The sequence below is a fragment of the Mya arenaria genome, chromosome 10 (assembly GCF_026914265.1).
Source record: "Mya arenaria isolate MELC-2E11 chromosome 10, ASM2691426v1".
Classification (NCBI taxonomy): domain Eukaryota; kingdom Metazoa; phylum Mollusca; class Bivalvia; order Myida; family Myidae; genus Mya; species Mya arenaria.
Window position 1 is genome coordinate 26901296 of NC_069131.1, and position 19872 is coordinate 26921167.

The following is a 19872-nucleotide window of genomic DNA, read 5'->3' on the forward strand; positions in this document are numbered from 1 at the left end:
TTCTAATAAATGATAAGTTGTTTATTACCAAAATTTCTTAATTTAAACTTGTATAAACTATTTTTTAATTTCAAATATATTTTTCTCAACATTTTCTGGTTCAAAGTGCAGTGTTTTGCTTTGATCAAGGGAAATAACCTACAATTGGTTCTAAAAGTAGTTCTCAAAAGTGATATTTTCATTCCTTATTTTGCAGTGAAAATATTTCACTGTTGTTATTTCACTGATAAGACTCCATATTTCATCGTATAGTATGAAAGAATGTATGAAATGCTGTGTTTTCAGCAGTTGAGAAACAGAGTTCATGATCAAGAAAGGTCTTTTAATGTTTTCAACATGCGACATATTAAATGTTCAATTAACTGGGCAATGAAAATAATTTTAAATAGTTATTGTTGATGCATTTCTCGCTTTTCATACTTATATCTTTTCAGGCGATCGTCATGGTTTTTGAGGCACGTCTTACGTTCGATGAGGGCGAATATCAAGTCCTGCTAACGGTAATTCACTGGTATACGAGGGTTTTGCTGGAGGTTCATTTCACATACACGATGGGGCTGCTGTGAATTACCTTTGTTTGACCTAGGACAATTTGTCCAAAGAACAATCGATTGCTTTGTTTATTATGTAGTTAACAAATTAAATACCGAAAGAGACTAGTGCTACGTCTGTTCTACATGCACATGATTTTCTAATCCTAACGGTGCCGCGGCTGTAGCCGACATTCACTGCTCTCTAACCTTAACCGCGTTTAACGATTATAAAATTTATCAAAACACCGACTACATCAAAACGAGGCTCAAACAAGTATTTAATTTCCTGATTCATTAAAAAACATAACAAATAATATTTTTACAGCCTCACTCTCTCACTGTTGTGGTGTACCGTCCTTTGACTCACTCACTCGCTCTCTCGCTCACTCGCTCACACGCTCACTCGCTCGCTCACTCACTCACTCACTCACTCACTCACTCACTCACTCACTCACTCACTCACTCACTCACTCACTCACTCACTCACTCACTCACTCACTCACTCACTCACTCACTCACTCACTTTATTTAACAACATATCTTTTGAAATTTTACTCATTTAATCGACAAACCCTTTTAACTTGTGCGATTTTGACTTTTGTGTCATCACAATTAATGTTTCGTACAGTGCAATTATTGTAGCTTGATTTAAAAATTAAAGCAGGAGCTATATAACCCATTTAAATCCAAAAGTAAGACGAACATATACAAACCGTGAGTACGCTTTTGAAAATTGTTAAACTTGCTGTATCATGTTACTGTTTTAATTGATCGCTAAATACTTCAAGCAGTGCAAGGCTGAATGACTTACCTTTATTGCGATATTTTCTTCCTGTTCGTAAAAGAAATATAAATATGTTAGTCGTGAGTGTGGATTGTAATAATTAAAAACTACGGTTAGTGCCTTTTCTGTTGAACTTCAGTTTTTGTAATTATAATGTTGTCTTAAGTAAGTTTGTTTATGTTGGATTTAAACAAAATATGTGTTTACTTTATTTAGAGATTATCTCTTGATTCAAATTTCATGTAACTCTATTTGATTAAGCGTAGTTTAGTACAGAATTAATCAGTGCGTACATAGAAAATAAACGAGTAATATATGTCTATCTGATCAACTAATGAAATTAATATAAAATAAGTAGTAAGTCTAGAAATATTTACAACGCGTTTTCAACTGACATGTTTATATCGTTTCTCGCTCTGATTATTCAACTGAATTCCGAAGTTTACGAGATTTGCTAGTACGCACTTTCATAACATTGCGCATCGATGTAAATATACATAATACACTTATACTTACCTTTTTAAAGATTTTCATGTCTCAGTGCATGAATATATTCACAATATGAAGTCTATTTAGAGTATTCATAAAGTGACATTTCTGAATTAATATTCAATTTCTAGAGCTTAGACTTCGAATGAAAAATTAATGGTTAAAAAATTATAAAGAGCAATAACATTTTCGAGATTGTTGTCTAATGTCATACTCAATGCGCAAACATACAATTCTTATAAAAAAAAACACTTTAGCATCAGCATTCACGGTGAAATTGGCTCAATATGTAACAAATAGCAAGTTAAACAAGCATGTACACGTCTTTAAACAAAATTCATGATTTTACCATGTTTGAGATTGTTTTCCTTTTTGCACATTAACAGACATATCTGAATGGTAACAAATAAAATGGGCGTAACCGCTATAAACTACCGTGCATATAAATATCAACGCTATTCATTTATTCCGCAAGCTATATTTTAAACGAGATCCTTGAAAAGATTGTACAAAATAGTTATGTCATCCGCAGCCATCCCAATTTAAATTATACAGTTTGACTTTAGCGGTTGTATAGAGTGGCGTCACTATTACATACATTTATTGTTGATACATTTAAAATGCATCTATTAGTTAGAGTCTCAAACCTAAGACTCAATGTGCTTGTAAATATGAGCTCTGTGTTTGATTGTCTAGATTTGTTTTTCAATGTAAATTATCATAACACAGCCTTTATACAGGACTTCTTACCGCATATAATTATTTTTAAATTTATTATTAAAGAGCCCATATAAATATCATATTTTAAACCAATGGAATTGTTCAACGACAACATTGTACTCATACTGATACATATCGTTTTGTAATTTGTTTATGCAATGTTTGGGATATTCAACAAATACGAATTAAACCGATTTTGATTTATTTTGTTTTATGAAGCAACAATCTAACAATTAACTTCCTATTTCCACATTTTGTCTGTTGCAGACAACTATTAGATACATCTCCAGGACAGAATGGCATTTCGGATATTATGTTTACTCTGCTTGGCTCGATCATGTATGGGAGGTATGTGTAAATTGTTTATATAAATATCAAATGTCTTTCTTCTTATCTGAAGTTATTTAATGCAGAAATCAATACGGGTAATAACTTTATTTTTCATTTGGTTCGTGACAGTCATTATAGACGGGTTGGACTGCAATCAGAACTGTGTGTGCTGTAAGGGAGGAGTGGATCGATGTGTAACAGGATTTGGACACAATTATTGTTTAGATGGCTGTGTTGATGGAATATATGGCTACAGATGTCATAACACCTGTCCCGGTAACTGTTATTCGTGTGCACTAGAGACAGGCAGGCCATGTTACAGCTGCAAGGCTACATTTTATGATACAAACAGTCTGTGTAGCAAGAGCTGTTCAGTCGGGTGTGATGGGGGAGTCTGTAATGATGATGGAACATGTAATACATGTACAGCAAACTTCGAAGGATCAAAATGTGAGACGTGCATACAAGGAAAGTATGGTTCACTTTGTACACTAAATTGTATTCACCAGAACTGCCGATGTTCGACTGGAACTGATTGTACCTCTTGTAAAACGGGGTTCTACGGTAGAAGTACCTTCTGTCAAACACCTTGTTCCCCGGGTTGTCTAGATGGCGTTTGTAATTACGACGGTAGTTGCAAATGTCAAGCTCGGTTTTTGGGTAACACATGCAGTGAATGTCAGTCAGGATATTATGGGGCATACTGCAATGTGTCCTGTTCCGAAGGATGTAAAAACGGACTGTGCTTAAAAGATGGCACTTGTACATGTAGCCCAAACTTCGTAGCAGCGAAATGTGATACGTGTGTGGATGGAAGATACGGGGTAAGCTGTAGAGAGATTTGCAGCGTAGGATGTACCACATCGTCCTGTGACAGAAAAAAATGGCTTTTGTAAATGTCTTCCTTACTTTAGTGGAGCTAGATGCGACCAATGTAAATTAGGATTTTACGAACAATTATGTAATTTTCCTTGCTCTGATAATTGCAAAGAACGCACATGCTCACGATACCAGGGGAACTGCACACATGGTTATGTTGATGGATATTCGGGTCAAAATTGCACAACCCCTTGTGACAACACATGCGAAACATGTCTACAAAATGATAAATCAAACTGCGTGTCATGCTACAATGGATACAATGGATCAACATGTCAATGTCCACCAAATTGCAAATGTGACTCTGCGCCTGATGTATGCACTACATGTGCAGATGGGTATGCTAATCCTAAAAAGAAATGCAAGTGTCAGACTCAATATTGTACCGGATCCGTGTGTGATAAATGTATTAACCAAACATATTATGTTGATAACAATGCGTGCTGCGAATGTCCGGAGAATTGTAAAGATGGTACGTGCATAGATGGACCTAGATGTATTTCTGGTTGCATTGACGGTTTTTACGGTTTTGATTGTTCTCAACGTTGTTTGTCCCTGAGTGCTGATTGTTTAAGATGTTATCAGACGAATGGAATGTGTCTGGAATGTAACGACGGTGTATATCCCCATGACAACGGAAGCTGCATAAGTTGCAGTAGGAGTTGTCTGAATAATCAGTGCGATTCTGAGACTGGCGCATGTATCAATGGTTGCACAGAAAGATTTTGGGGGGACAAGTGTGATATTCTGTGTGGTGCAAACTGTGAAACTTGTCAGCGAGATTCGGGAATCTGCTTGTCTTGTACAGACACGACTTACCATGGTCTTTCTTGCAACGAATCATGTAGCTACTCCTGTTTTGAAAGCAAGTGCGAACTAAAGACTGGTTATTGTTCCAATGGGTGCTCCAGAGATTCCTTTGGAAGTATATGTGATATTAAATGCCCTTAAAAATTGTCAGCAAGGGGACACAGACTCAAGTTGTAATATTGATGGTGAATGTTTATATGGCTGCATCGATGACCTTGAAGGCAGAGATTGTTCAGGTATGTGTCGTTGCCATTAACAAATTTGAGTTTACACGTTGTATACGACTTCCTTTATGACTCACTAGTTAATATTTAAACTTTTTTGAAATCAGGTAGTTTTTATAAACATTTGCTGCGAATGGTACCGAAATAAACGTTTCACTCCAGTGCAACCTATATAAGGTTGTTCCTATCTCAAAGATGGGGAGATAGAATGAAATTTTGATGTTCACGAATACTGAAATAAAATTAGATTTTGGCGAAATGAAAAAACACACGTGGTTATCTATGGGTTTTTTTTAATAAGCTTGGGGGATACACAAGTCGAATATCCGTTAACTTCTAGAAATAATAAAAAGGAGTAATATTATTATCGCATAACACACTTTCACATAAATGGAATCCGAAATCATGCTTGGAAGATAATTTTGAAATATAAAGTATTTTTTGTTGTAAACGAATGATCAAAACAGTAATGTCTGACACAACCTTTTTCTCCATGTTTTGAGTATTAAAACACGTACGATTTCTAAATCAATTGGTATTTTCCTTTATTGGAGATTATGACGTGGCTTTGGATGATGGAAAATTGTTGAGTCGTTTATTAATATGTGAAATTCACATTATTTTTAGGATCTGAATAATATAATTCTAACAAACGTCAATTATTTACACGTGCATGTATTTTAAACCAAAATAATTTCATTTCACTTGTGATTTTATAATCATCGGCATTTATTGTTGTAGGTTAAACAACTGAAAAAAGGATATCGTTTTAAACAAGTATCGGACTGGATTTAAAAAGATGAACCAATGAAAATGATTGAATATACATTTATTTACTCACCATTGTCTCTTCATGAGACCAATTCTTGTAACAGCTCGTGAAATTACTAAGCGTTACATAGAATAACATTTACCTATGCAAAAAGGTGTATCGAGTGTAGGGCGCAACCAGTAACTAGCGAATCATGCGGTTAATGTGTTACTCATTTAGCTTGACATCCAGTCAGTCAACGTAAATAGCATTTTTAACTTCAGTTCAATGGAAAGATGATCAATTTAAATGTTTTCCATTTCTTTGACGTAGAGGTAGCAATTATCTAAAGTACAAGTATCCTGATTTTTTAGTATTAACTCTGGTATTCATGGTAATTTTACTACGCATCACATGCCGAATATTCGTAATTTTGGAACAAATTTGTGTTAATTGTATGATTTGTATACATTCTGTTACATCATAGAGTTCAACTATGTCCGAGCGAGAAGACATGGGGAAGAATTGGACTTATATCTTCCTGATACAAACGGGCAATAATTTTAGTGTAAATAATTAAACCCGTAGTTTTATTATTTTACAATTTATGTATACAATTTAGAATGATGTTGACAATTCTCCATGCATTTTACCATTAATGTGAAATTATGATGAGTCCTACATCATCAAATTAAGTACCGTTTAAAGTGTTTACATTTAGTCATATATATTTCAAAATAACGTAGCTGTACATATACCCTGCTTTGTAGTTTAGGTTGCTGTTAATTGATGCCAACACGGTTATTTCAGAACGAAGAATTTACATTGGTTCTTCCACAATAAGTGCTCTCGCAGCTTTATCTGCAGTTTTGGGCATAATGCTTATTTGTACCGCTGCTGGTTGCTACTTGTGGAACAGACGAAGATCTATACCAACAGGTATACGAAGTTATATTAGTTTTCTTAAACAAAACAAATAATAAACATAACCTGTTTATTTATATGCACCCTGTAGATACTCAACTTCATAAATTTCAATTTTGAAATTATAATATTATCTGTCATGTGTTTCCATTCCGGTTCCGGAACAGACACACATGATATATATTTTTTTTCTGGCATAACTTGAATTACATTGTTTTGTGTTGTGTTTTGTGATTTAAGTACATTTAACCAATACGCGCGTGCGATGACGTCATGACACGCAGTAATTTTTATGCACTGCATTCGTCAAGAAGTTCCTTCAGTATCACGTCTTAATTTTATGTAAGGGTTATTTCGTTTTGTTTCGAAAATATATTTCGTAAATTTAATGTTTAGGAACTAATCTATTTAACTATTATAATCATGGTTACATAAAGTGAATCATAAAACAAATACGAACTATTACGTCACAGCCCGTGACTCATCTGGCATGGGGGTGTCACATGGAATTTTCCAGCACCGCTGAAATCACCAGTAATGCCTATCCGGTGTGCTAGAATAATTTATCCGGACACACCAAATACATTTTCATAAAAACAACAACAATGAAACTGAGCTCCTCCCTAAAACACACAAAAGCGTATGGAAATGTAATTATTTACCTTGAAATATATTAGTTGCGCTGTATATCAATTTCAGAACAGGGCGATCAGCGTGAAACGGAGATGACCTATGAACAGCTACAAGGACAGACTAACGAACTAACAAACACGAACGACGAAAATTATTCCGTGCTTTCAGTGTAGAAGATTTTACATAAGTGTATGGGTATTACGAGATTGTTCATTTTTATACTGAACCTAGAACACAGTCAGGTTTTTTTTTATCTGTTTCTAGTAGTAGTTATGTATATTTTAACGTTTCCAGTATACATGTTACATTGTTTGTTATGTGCGATTGTTAGTGGTTACCTCATCACGTTAACATGCTATTAGAAACATATGAGGTTGTTGGACTAATCCAGTAAAATACCATATTTCCCTTTCTGATAGAATTGATCTTAAATTGAAGACGTATATCCAAACACACAAAAAAATCCAATCATATACTTGTGGCTCTGAAGGTTGTGCATCCAACGCAAGACCACCGCAAAGTTCTATAGAACTGTCTAACAGTGATCGTTCGATCGCTATATATTGACATTTTCGGTAAGCAGTGCTAAAACCAACCACATTATGATATAAATACAACCAGTCCATAGGAACTGGTCATCGCAATAAAAGAAATAACCATATTTTTAATGCCTGCAAATCAGTATCGAAAAGTCGCTTAGCGAGAGAACGAAAACTGTCAATTTCCCCATTTTGTTTGTTTCATAATTTGCTATGTAAACTATTTAAATAAATCCTAACTAGCTTCACTATCGTTAGATAAAGTGTAATGAACGAAAAATAAATTTACCAAATTATTGTGTGAGGGGGGTCTTTATTGCTTTTAATCAATAATTCAATATGTTTCGACTTTCGTACGAAAACAAAAATGCTGTATTCTCGCTCAAAACACAAAGTATCCTATCCTAAGTCTTTTAAATATATGACTTTTAAAATACAGTGTACCTTTTCACTTATAACTTCTTGGAAGTTACGTATGTAGTGTATTACTTTATATATTTTTATTTATTTATTACCACCGTACAGTTTGTGATTAAACATATTAAGAATACAAAACACATATAGCTTTACGTAACAGTTCCGACTTGAAACAATTAGGTAAACATCTTATATACAAATGCTTATAATGATTTAAATGCTATTTATTTTCTCGGATATTGTATTCATTCCGTTTGGTTTAAATGAACATTATGAGTATGGTTCACCTTTTTTATATTATAATATTTACTTGTTATATTATAACAGTATTGGAAGTTTCGTTTAAGCTAGTTCTTATAGATTTGTTTCATTTCATATACAATAGATGGTTATATAGTGGCATACGCTTAATTATTGTTATAAGTTTAGTTTTAAAATTGAAATGTTCGAGAAATCCAGTTCACATTATGACATGACTGTGTGCTTATATTTATATTTGTCTTCAAATGGACATCATATCTAATACTTTGAGTACTTTGTTTCATTTTTATTTTGTTTCTCATTTGGTTTTCATTTTTGTTTATTCATAGTGATTTTATTTCGTAGCAAAATAGTTATTATATATGATTGTTGAATTCGTTGATATACAATCATCCTCTGCATTTGTTTAACCAAGTTTTAAAACTAATCTTATTTGATTCAGGTAAAAAAAATACAAGAGCATATACATATTTGGTTATTTCTAAGGCTCCATATTGTTTCATATTGTATAGGCTGTCCGATGTAAGAAGTAACAGACATTTATATAACTATCATTAAAGAGCAATTATGTTGCTATCGTGTAACTAAATATCAACACACCAAATTGATGGTCAGGTTAAAAGTGATTACACAACGTTCGTTACTATGTGTATTACTCACTGACGTTGTCAGGTTTATAGTGATTACACAAACGTTCGTTACTATAAAACAGTTATCAACAATAAAACAGTGATGAATCAACTGATAGACAAAACCAGGTAATATTTATTTTCTTAACTTATGTTGCTGTGTATGCTTATTCGATATTAACTCATTTTTATATTGATTTGTTTAATTATAAAATATAAATATATAATCATTGAATCACCCGAAAACACTATATCTTATATAGATTTGTTCACATGCGACATGGCCTTTTTAAATAATTTGAAAATAAGCTTATCTATCACTGCATTAAATTTGTTACCCTTTTGTACATTCACATTGCAAATAACGTCTGCATCACTTTAAATACGTTCATCTCACAAATGTATTGAAACATGATTTAAATCAACTATATCCTTGTATTAATATCAACAGATTTGTATAAGCAACAAACAAGTAGAATGTACAAACACGATTCAATGTTCATTACTTGTTTGACTTTATAAAGAATAATGCAAAGTTTTAATTATGAAGTGAACATTTGTAAAAGTAGTTATGTGTTTGATCAGCTGATGGATAAGAGAGAATAAAAAAATACTAATCTGTACTTGTTTTTGTCTTTCCCTTGGTTAAAAAAAGGGGGTCATTGAATGATAGTCATCATTATGGGGTTATTCTTTGGACAACCACAGGCATGTGTAAGGTCAGCAAGTGCCTTTAGGCTTCATTATGGCGTGACCTTTTACGTCACATCACCAATAAAACACAATAGGGAATCGTAACATAAAACAAAACAAAACAAACAAATTATTATAAAAACACATCTGACTTTTGTATAAATTCCAATCATGTTCACTTGGTTAAACCCAAAAGTTAGCTGTTATGAACATGAAAATTGTGTACCATTGTATCACCTTGCTGAACCGATATTTTTTAACAAAATAGTTGGTTTGTAGTATGTATTTCATTGATACATTTACACGTTCTATACTACACACATGCAAATAAAAAACATCAACACAGCAACCTTACGATAAATACCATATTCATACCTCAAATGGTGATTGTTCGTCACTCTTGATTTCCGTACATCTGGCCGGTTGGAGCATGGAACGATGTCAACTGAAAGTGGTTCATGCATACAGCTAAAAAGTGCGTGGAATTATCAATTTCATGTAAGCTATCAATCATTAGGATGCAAAAATGTGTTAGTGCATGTACGAAAGGATTCCCGAAATGACGAAAATAATCCGTTTTTCTATCTTTATTTTGCAACAACCATGAGCTTCAAGAAGAGACAGAAACAATAATATTAAATTCATTAGATATTTTTTTTTGGCCTTTTACTCTATATTTAATGGACATTTCCTTCAGATAAGTCTTCTTACAATACTCCAAGCAATTACGAAACAATGTAAATAGTTTCGGTTACAAGTGATATGTGAAGTGTCTACTCAGCGTATCACGTGTTAACTGAAGAACTTACATTGTCCACTTCTCGTCTTCCGAAAGTGACGTTAAATGCAGTGGTTCCTTTGTGACAGTGCTATACACTGGTTCCAGTTATTAAAAGAACCAGGATAACTCAAACCAGGGCTACATTTTGTCTGCTAGCAATCATTTCGGATCACTCGCCGAAAGGGCGTTTCCGGAGTGAGAGTATAAATAAACTAGACCACCAGTCTAATTCAATACACGAGGGGTTATTGTATGCATCGACCTATAAGGATGTAGTAGTGTCTAACTCAATTTTATCAATTAACATGTATAACAATATTTTTTTAAAGCAAACAAGTTTTATGTTGAATAACAAATCGGGTTGTATTTCGTGTTTATAATGTACCATTTATATCGTACACGGTATTTATGGACTTGAAATAAAGAGTTATGGATACAAGCCTATATGGCGAATACTGAACATAATCTCCGGGGTGCGTGCGTGCGAGTGTGCGTGTGCGCGCGCGGGAATGGACTGTTTTGTTAGCTGTTAGTAGGTACTAATTAAAAGAGTGTTCAATGTGATATTTAAACTATACAATTTCTGTCCAGTGGTATACCATTTCTTCTACTTGCTGGGTTATCGTCTTATTCAAGTTAAATTTTCCTACGTAAGAGTTAATTACAAAAAAAACGCGATTACTTTCAGCTACGTATGTATTGTGGTTTTGTGGAGCTTTGTCATGTCGGTTAGTTCAGGGAGTCTTAGAGCGAGGCTCTATTAATGGCAGTAACTACAGCTTTGTCATGTCGATCAGTTGAGTGCATGTGAAACCGAGGCTGTATTAAAGGCAGCAAACCTATTGGTCATGTCAGTCAGTTTAGCGCAAATGAGAACGAGGCTGTATTCAAAGCAGCCAACTACAACTTTGTCACGTCGATCAGTTGAGTGCCTTTGAAAGCGAGGCTGTATTAAAGGCAGCCAACCTAATATTGGTCATGTCAGTCAGTTGAGAACAAATGAGAGCGAGGCTGTATTCAAGGCAGCCAACTACAGCTTTGTCATGTCGATCAGTTGAGTGCATGTGAAACCGAGGCTGTATTAAAGGCAGCAAACCTATTGGTCATGTCAGTCAGTTTAGCGCAAATGAGAGCGAGGCTGTATTTAAGGCAGCCAACTACAACTTGGTCATGCCGGTCAATTGTGTGCATATGAGAGCGAGGCTGTATTTACGGCAGGAAACAACAGTTTTTTCAAGTGATTCATTTTAACGAATATGGGGGCGAGGCTGTCTTAAAGGCAGCGAACTCCATACTGGTCATGTTGTTCAGTTGAGTGAATATGAGAACGAGGTTGATTTAAAGGCATCCCACTACATATTGGTCATGTCGGTCAGTTGAGTGAATATGGGAGCGAGGTTGCATTAAAGGCAGCCAACTACAGCTTTGTCATGTCGGTCAGTTCAGTGAATATGAGAACGAAGCTGTGCTAAAGGTAGCCAACTACAGCTTTGTCATGTGAATCAGTTGAGAGCCTTTGAAAGCGAGGCTGTATCAAAGGCAGCCAACAACAGCTTGGTCATGCCGGTCAATTGTGTGCTTATGAGAGCGAGGTTGTATTAAAACCAGCCAACTACAGTTTTTTTTTCATGTCGGTCAGTTCAGTGAATATGAGGGCGAAACTGTACTAAAGGCAGCCAACTACATATTGGTCATGTCGGTCAGTTGAGTGAATTTGGGAGCGAGGCTGTCCGAAAGAAAGCCAAATACATATTGGTCATGTCGGTAAGTATAGTGCATATGATATATCGGCTGTATTAAAGGCAGCCAACTACTGTTTTGTCATGTCGGTATGTTAAGTGCATATGAGAACAGCCAAAAACATATTGGCCATGTCGGTTAGTTCGGTGAATATGAGAGCGAGGTTGTATTAAAGGCAGACAACTACATATTGGTTATGTCGGTCAGTGAAGTGAATATAACAGCGAGGCAGTATTAAAGGCAGCCAACTTCAGTTTTTCCGTATCGGTCAGTTGAGTGAATATCGGAGCGAGGCTGTAATAAAAGGCAGCCAATTACAGTCTTTCCATGCCGGTCAGTTGCGTGAATATGGGAGCGAGGCTATTTTAAAAGCAACATATTGCATATTGTTCATGGGGGTTAGTTGAGTGCATATGGGTCTCGGCTGTATTAATGGCAGCTTGCTACAGTTTTGTCATTTCGGAAAGAATATCAGAGCAAAGCTGAGGCAGACAAAGAAAACCTCTGATACGGACGTAACTGAAGTATCACGAAAATGCAAAAACATACCAAACCGGCCATATTTCATCAATAAAATAAGTTAAGAAATATGGGTTTTCAAACTATGACTAAGATCGCAATGATCTTAGTTAAGGTGAATTTGGTACTTTTAATGAAGTAATTCCATTCTATAAACAGAACTGCGCATTCCATATCGGGTTTAACTGAAAAGGTTCTGTGCTGCTTTACTTTGCAATTTTCCATACACATTATCTCAGCGCTGATAATGTTTGCAAACGTGCAGTACTTAAACGTCACACGTGTTTGAATTTTTTAAAACCTTTGCGTTTGGCTTCCTTTTAAAAGATGTCTACCTCGTGTTCACGCAGAATCCTGAACGAACTCTGATATAAGTTTCTCTTCAACTGTTGTAGATACTCGTGGACCTAATGTAGGGACCTTCATACTTAATATGGACTTGTTTGCGTTTTATAAGTCTCTCTCAAGTTTTAAAGTGACCCTTGCACTTTTGAAATGGACTCGTTTACATATAATAGGGACTCGTTCACGTTTTATAGGGACTCCTTCAAGTTTTAAAGAGTCTTGTTCACGTTCGATAGGGACTCGTTCACGTTTATTTGGGACACGTTTGCGATTAATAGGGACATTTTTACGTTTTATAGGGACTCGTTCACGTTTAATAGGGACTCGTTCACGTTTAATAGGGACTCGTTCACGTTTAATAGTATCTTGTTTACGTTTTAAAGGGACTCGTTTACGTTTAATAGGGACTCGTTCACGTTTAATAGTATCTTGTTTACGTTTTAAAGGGACTCGTTCACGTTTAATAGGGACTCGTTCACGTTTAATAGTATCTTGTTTACGTTTTATAGGGACTCGTTCACGTTTTATAGTATCTTGTTTACGTTTTATATGGACTCGTTTACGTTTAATAGTAAGTTATTTACGTTTTCTATGGACTCGTTTACGTTTAATAGTAAATTGTTTCCGTTTTAAAGGGACTCGTTTACGTGTTATAGTGACTCGTTTACGTTTTATAGGGACTCGTTTACGTTTTATAGTGACTCGTTTACTTTTTATAGGGACTCGTTCACGTTTTATAGGGACTCGTTAACGTTGGTCAGGAATTCGTTCAAATTTTAAAGTGAATGACATCGAAATAATTGATTCCATTTAAAATGTGAGAAAAAAAATTCTTTTAACAATTATACATCATACTCACAGGTTATAATAAGTGTTCTGAGACCCGAGGCTACTCGTACAAACACATAGACAGACACACTGGCACGCAACATATATCGGATACTCTGTTACAAAACTGTTCAACAGAAACACACGGAAATTACAATTAAGAAAGTATTTACATTGGCTGAAAACTTTCCTGTCAAACGGTACCTTGACAATCCCTATAACTAAGTGTCCTTCAGGCAGATTAAAAAAGTACTCGTAACACACGATAATGTACGAACAAGGACGAAAATATACGACCGATTTACGTAAAGGCGATTATTTACTTACACAGTACATCGGATGTATTCGGCTGTACCTGAATCTTCTGAAACAACGTGCGCGAAAAGTGCATAATACTAGCTTTGCAGTAAATTTTACCTGAAAAAAACCCGATTTAGTACTTCAAAAATCCTAGAGTTTACATTTAAATAATACATGTAGACTATATACGCACAATCATTTGTACAAGGGCACCGTTATACACATGTATCATTTAAATGGTTGAAATGCTTTAGAATTAATATTGGGTTTTAAGCCGTTTGTAAAAATTGGCATTTGAAAGAGCAATCCTATTATTTGATATTGTTTGTTTTTCTTATAAAACAGGTTTAATTGTTTGTGACAGTACGTTAGTACATGAGAGCTGATACGATGTTTTGCGTTATAAGATGTAAGAGGTTGTCATCATTTTGATATCATGATTGAGTTCTGTATTCAAATAATATCAATATAGTTAAATGGAAGTGTGAATATATAGCAGACTGTTTTATAAGTGAACAGTTACATATGATTTAAGTCATCACTGTAATACATGTATATATTTACATGCGAAATTAATATCAAGATTCAACTATTTAGGTTTTAAAATCTGGGAAGATAATAATTACTTCATGGAAATAATGAAAGTACATTTAAGATGTTATTACCGTTATAAACGAGATACTTGGTTTACACAATGCACCTGTTAAGTATGCTCCAAGAAGCGTCCTTAACATTACATTTTCATAGAAACACGAAAGTGACAATTAATAATCAGAAACAATACTCCAAGCAATTACGAAACAATGTAAATAGTTTCGGTTACAAGTGATATGTGAAGTGTCTACTCAGCGTATCACGTGTAAACTGAAGTACTTACATTGTCCATTTCTCGTCTTCCGGAAGTGACGTTAAATGCGGGGGTTCCTTTGTGACAGTGCTATACACTGGTTCCAGTTAAAGAACCAGGATAACTCAAACCAGGGCTACATTTTGTCTGCTAGCAATCATTTCGGATCACTCGCCGAAAGGGCGTTTCCCGAGTGAGAGTATAAATAAACTCAGACCACCAGTCTAATTCAATACACGAGGGGTTATTGTATGCATCGACCTATAAGGATGTAGTAGTGTCTAACTCAATTTTATCAATTAACATGTATAACAATATGTTTTTTTTTTAAAGCAAACAAGTTTTATGTTGAATAACAAATCGGGTTGTATTTCGTGTTCATAATGTACCATTTATATCGTACACGGTATTTATGGATTTGAATTCAAGAGTTATGGGTAAAAGCCTATATGGCTAATACTGAACATAATCTCCGGGGTGCGTGCGTGCGAATCTTCTGAAAATCTTCTGAATCTTCTGAAACAACGTGCGCGAAAATTGCAAAATACTAGCTTTGCAGTAAATTTTACCCGAAAAAAAACGATTTCGCACTTCAAAAATCCTAGAGTTTACATTTAAATAATACATGTAGACTATATACGCACAATCATTTGTACAAGGGCACCGTTATACACATGTATCATTTTAAATGATTGAAATGCTTTAGAATTAATATTGGGTTTTAAGCCGTTTGTAAAAATTGGCATTTGAAAGAGCAATCCTATTATTTGATATTGTTTGTTTTTCTTATAAAACAGGTTTAATTGTTTGTGACAGTACGTTAGTACATGAGAGCTGATACGATGTTTTGCGTTATAAGATGTAAGAGGTTGTCATCATTTTGATATCATGATTGAGTTCTGTATTCAAATAATATCAATATAGTTAAATGGAAGTGTGAATATATAGCAGAATGTTTTATAAGTGAACAGTTACATATGATTTAAGTCATCACTGTAATACACATTACATTTTCATAGAAACACGAAAGTGACGATTAATAATCAGAAACAATACTCCAAGCAATTACGAAACAATGTAAATAGTTTCGGTTACAAGTGATATGTGAAGTGTCTACACAGCGTATCACGTGTTAACTGAAGTACTTACATTGTCCACTTCTCGTCTTCTGGAAGTGACGTTAAATGCAGGGGTTCCTTTGTGACAGTGCTGTACACTGGTTCCAGTTAAAGAACCAGGATAACTCAAACCAGTGCTACATTTTGTCTGCTAGCAATCATTTCGGATCACTCGCCGAAAGGACGTTTTCCGAGTGAGAGTATAAATAAACTCAGACCACCAGTCTAATTCAATAGACGAGGGGTTATTTATATGCATCGACCTTTAAGGATGTAGTAGTGTCTAACTCAATTTTATCAATTAACATGTATAACAATATAACTTGTTTTAAAGCAAACAAGTTTTATGTTGAATAATAAATCGGGTTGTATTTCGTGTTTATAATGTACCATTTATATCGTACACGGTATTTATGAACTTGAATTCAAGAGTTATGGGTACAAGCCTATATGGCGAATACTGAACATTATCTCCGGGGTGCGTGCGTGCGAGTGTGCGTGTGCGCGCGCGGGAATGGACTGTTTTATTAGCTGTTAGTAGGTACTTTAATTAAAAGAGGGTTCAATGTGATATTTTAACCATACAATTTCTGTCCAGTGGTATACCATTTTTTCTACTTGCTGTGTTATCGTCTTATTCAAGTTAATGTTTCCTACGTAAGAGTTAATTACAAAAAAAAAACGCGATTACTTTCAGCTACGTTTGTATTGTGGCTTTGTGGTGTTTTGTCATGTCGGTTAGTTCAGGGAGTCTTAGAGCGAGGCTCTATTAATGGCAGTAACTACAGCTTTGTCATGTCGATCAGTTGAGTGCATGTGAAACCGAGGCTGTATTAAAGGCAGCAAACCTATTGGTCATGTCAGTCAGTTTAGCGCAAATGAGAGCGAGGCTGTATTCAAGGCAGCCAACTACAGCTTTGTCATGTCGATCAGTTGAGTGCCTTTGAAAGCGAGGCTGTATTAAAGGCAGCCAACTACAGTTTTTTTTCATGTCGGTCAGTTCAGTGAATATGAGAGCGAAGCTGTATTCAAGGCAGCCAACTACAGCTTTGTCATGTAGATCAGTTGAGTGCCTTTGAAAGCGAGGCATTAAAGGCAGCCAACCTAATATTGGTCATGTCAGTCAGTTTAGAGCAAATGAGATCGAGGCTGTATTCAAGGCAGCCAACTACAGCTTGTTCATGCCGGTCAATTGTGTGCATATGAGAGCGAGGCTGTATTTACGGCAGCAAACAACAGTTTTTTCAAGTGATTCATTTTAACGAATAAGGGGCCAAGGCTGTCTTAAAGGCAGCGAACTCCATACTGGTCATGTTGTTCAGTTGAGTGAATATGAGAACGAGGTTGATTTAAAGGCATCCCACTACATATTGGTCATGTCGGTCAGTTGAGTGAATATGGGAGCGAGGCTGACTGAAAGGCAGCCAACTACAGCTTTGTCATGTCGGTCAGTTCAGTGAATATGAGAAAGAGGTTGATTTAAAGGCATCCCACTACATGTTGGTCATGTCGGTCAGTTGAGTGAATATGGGAGCGAGGCTGACTGAAAGGCAGCCAACTACAGCTTTGTCATGTCGGTCAGTTGAGTGAATATGGGAGCGAGGCTATATAGAAGGAAGCCAACTACATATTGGTCATGTCGATAAGTTGAGTGCATATGAAATATCGGCTGTATTAAAGGCAGACAACTACATATTGGTCATGTCGGCCAGTTGAGTGAATATGAGTGCGAGTCTACATTAAAGGCAGTCAACTACATATTGTTCATGTCGGTCAGTTGAGTGAATTTGGAAGCGAGGCTGTCCGAAAGGCCAACTACATATTGGTTATGTCGGTAAGTATAGTGCATATGATATATCGGCTGTATTAAAGGCAGCCAACTACTGTTTTGTCATGTCGGTATGTTAAGAGCATATGAGAACAGCCAAAAACATATTGGTCATGTCGGTTAGTTCGGTGAATATGAGAGCGAGGTTGTATTAAAGGCAGACAACTACATATTGGTTATGTCGGTCAGTGAAGTGAATATAACTGCGAGGCAGTATTAAAGGCAGCCAACTTCAGTTTTTCCATATCGGTCAGTTGAGTGAATATCGGAGCGAGGCTGTTATTAAAGGCAGCCAACTACAGTCTTTCCATGCCGGTCAGTTGCGTGAATATGGAAGCGAGGCTATTTTAAAAGCAACAAATTGCATATTGTTAATGGGGGTTAGTTGAGTGCATATGGGTCTCGGCTGTATTAATGGCAGCTAACTACAGTTTTGTCATTTCGGAAAGAATATCAGAGCAAAACAAAGGCAGACAAAGAAAACCTCTGATACGGACGTAACTGAAGTATCACGAAAATGCAAAAACATACCAAACCGACCATATTTCATCAATAAAATAAGTTAAGAAATATGGGTTTTCAAACTATGACTAAGATCGCAATGATCTTAGTTAAGGTGAATTTGGTACTTTTAATGTAGTATTTCCATTCTAAAAACAGAACTGCGCATTCCATATCGGGTTTAACTGAAAAGGTTCTGTGCTGCTTTACTTTGCAATTTTCCATACACATTATCTCAGCGCTGATAATGTTTGCAAACGTGCAGTACTTAAACGTCACACGTGTTTGAATTTTTTAGAACCTTTGCGTTTGGCTTCCTTTAAAAGATGTCTACCTCGTGTTCACGCAGAATCCTGAACGAACTCTGATATAAGTTTCTCTTCAACTGTTGAAGATACTCGTAGAGGTAATATAGGGACCTTCATACTTAATATGGACTTGTTTGCGTTTTATAAGTCTCTTTCAAGTTTTAAAGTGACCATTGCACTTTTGCTATGGACTCGTTTACATTTAATAGGGACTCGTTCACGTTTTATAGGGACTCCTTCAAGTTTTAAAGAGTCTTGTTCACGTTCGATAGGGACTCGTTCACGTTTAATAGGGACTCTATCACGCTTTATAGGGACTCCTTCAAGTTTTAAAGAGTCTTGTTCACGTTCGATAGGGACTCGTTCACGTTTGTTAGGGACACGTTTACGATTAATAGGGACATTTGTACGTTTTATAGGGACTCGTTCACGTTTAATAGTAAGTTATTTACGTTGTATAGTGACTCGTAACTTGTTTACGTTTTTTATGGACTCGTTTACGTTTTATAGTAAATTGTTTACGTTTTATAGGGACTCGTTTACTTTTTATAGGGACTCGTTCACGTTTTATAGGGACTCGTTAACGTTGGTCAGGAATTCGTTCAAAATTGTAAAGTGAATGACATCGAAATAATTGATTCCATTTGAAATGTGAAAAAAAATCTTTAACAGCATACTCACAGGTTTTAATAAGTGTTCTGAGAGCTCTGTCATTATCGGATATTATTGTTCTCCAAAAAGCGTTTGTAACGCTTTTTAAGACTGAATTTTTCTAAGCTAAACCTTACAATATTCTGCTCAAGCGAGTATATTTCAGTAACTGCTCGGTGAGTGTAGATAGAAATAGGGAAAATAAATCTAGTTTAACACAGTTAAAACAAAAAATGTGGCAAGTATAAAATCTGTAAACGAGTCACTAAACAAAAATAGAAATCTCGCAGTAACATGTGTTTACTTTCTTTTAATCGCATGGCAGTAAACAAAATCATGGTTGTACCATCTAAGACTATTGGCTGCTTCCCATCTGAATAGGTTTTGAAGCTAAATGATTTGTGATATAAAAGCATGGTTGTACCATCTAAGACCATTGGCTACTTCCCATCTTAATAGGTTTTGAAGCTGAATGATTTGTGATATAAAA

The 19872-nt window shown here is 35.4% G+C and overlaps 1 long non-coding RNA gene across 1 annotated transcript; it reads left to right on the forward strand.

Moving 5' to 3' along the window:
* Window positions 1-3010: 3010 nt before the first annotated feature.
* LOC128206681 (uncharacterized) lies at window positions 3011-9502 on the forward strand. The gene is made up of 3 exons (XR_008256535.1): window positions 3011-4781; window positions 6331-6459; window positions 7144-9502. It is a non-coding gene; the product is annotated as an uncharacterized LOC128206681 (long non-coding RNA).
* Window positions 9503-19872: the final 10370 nt, after the last annotated feature.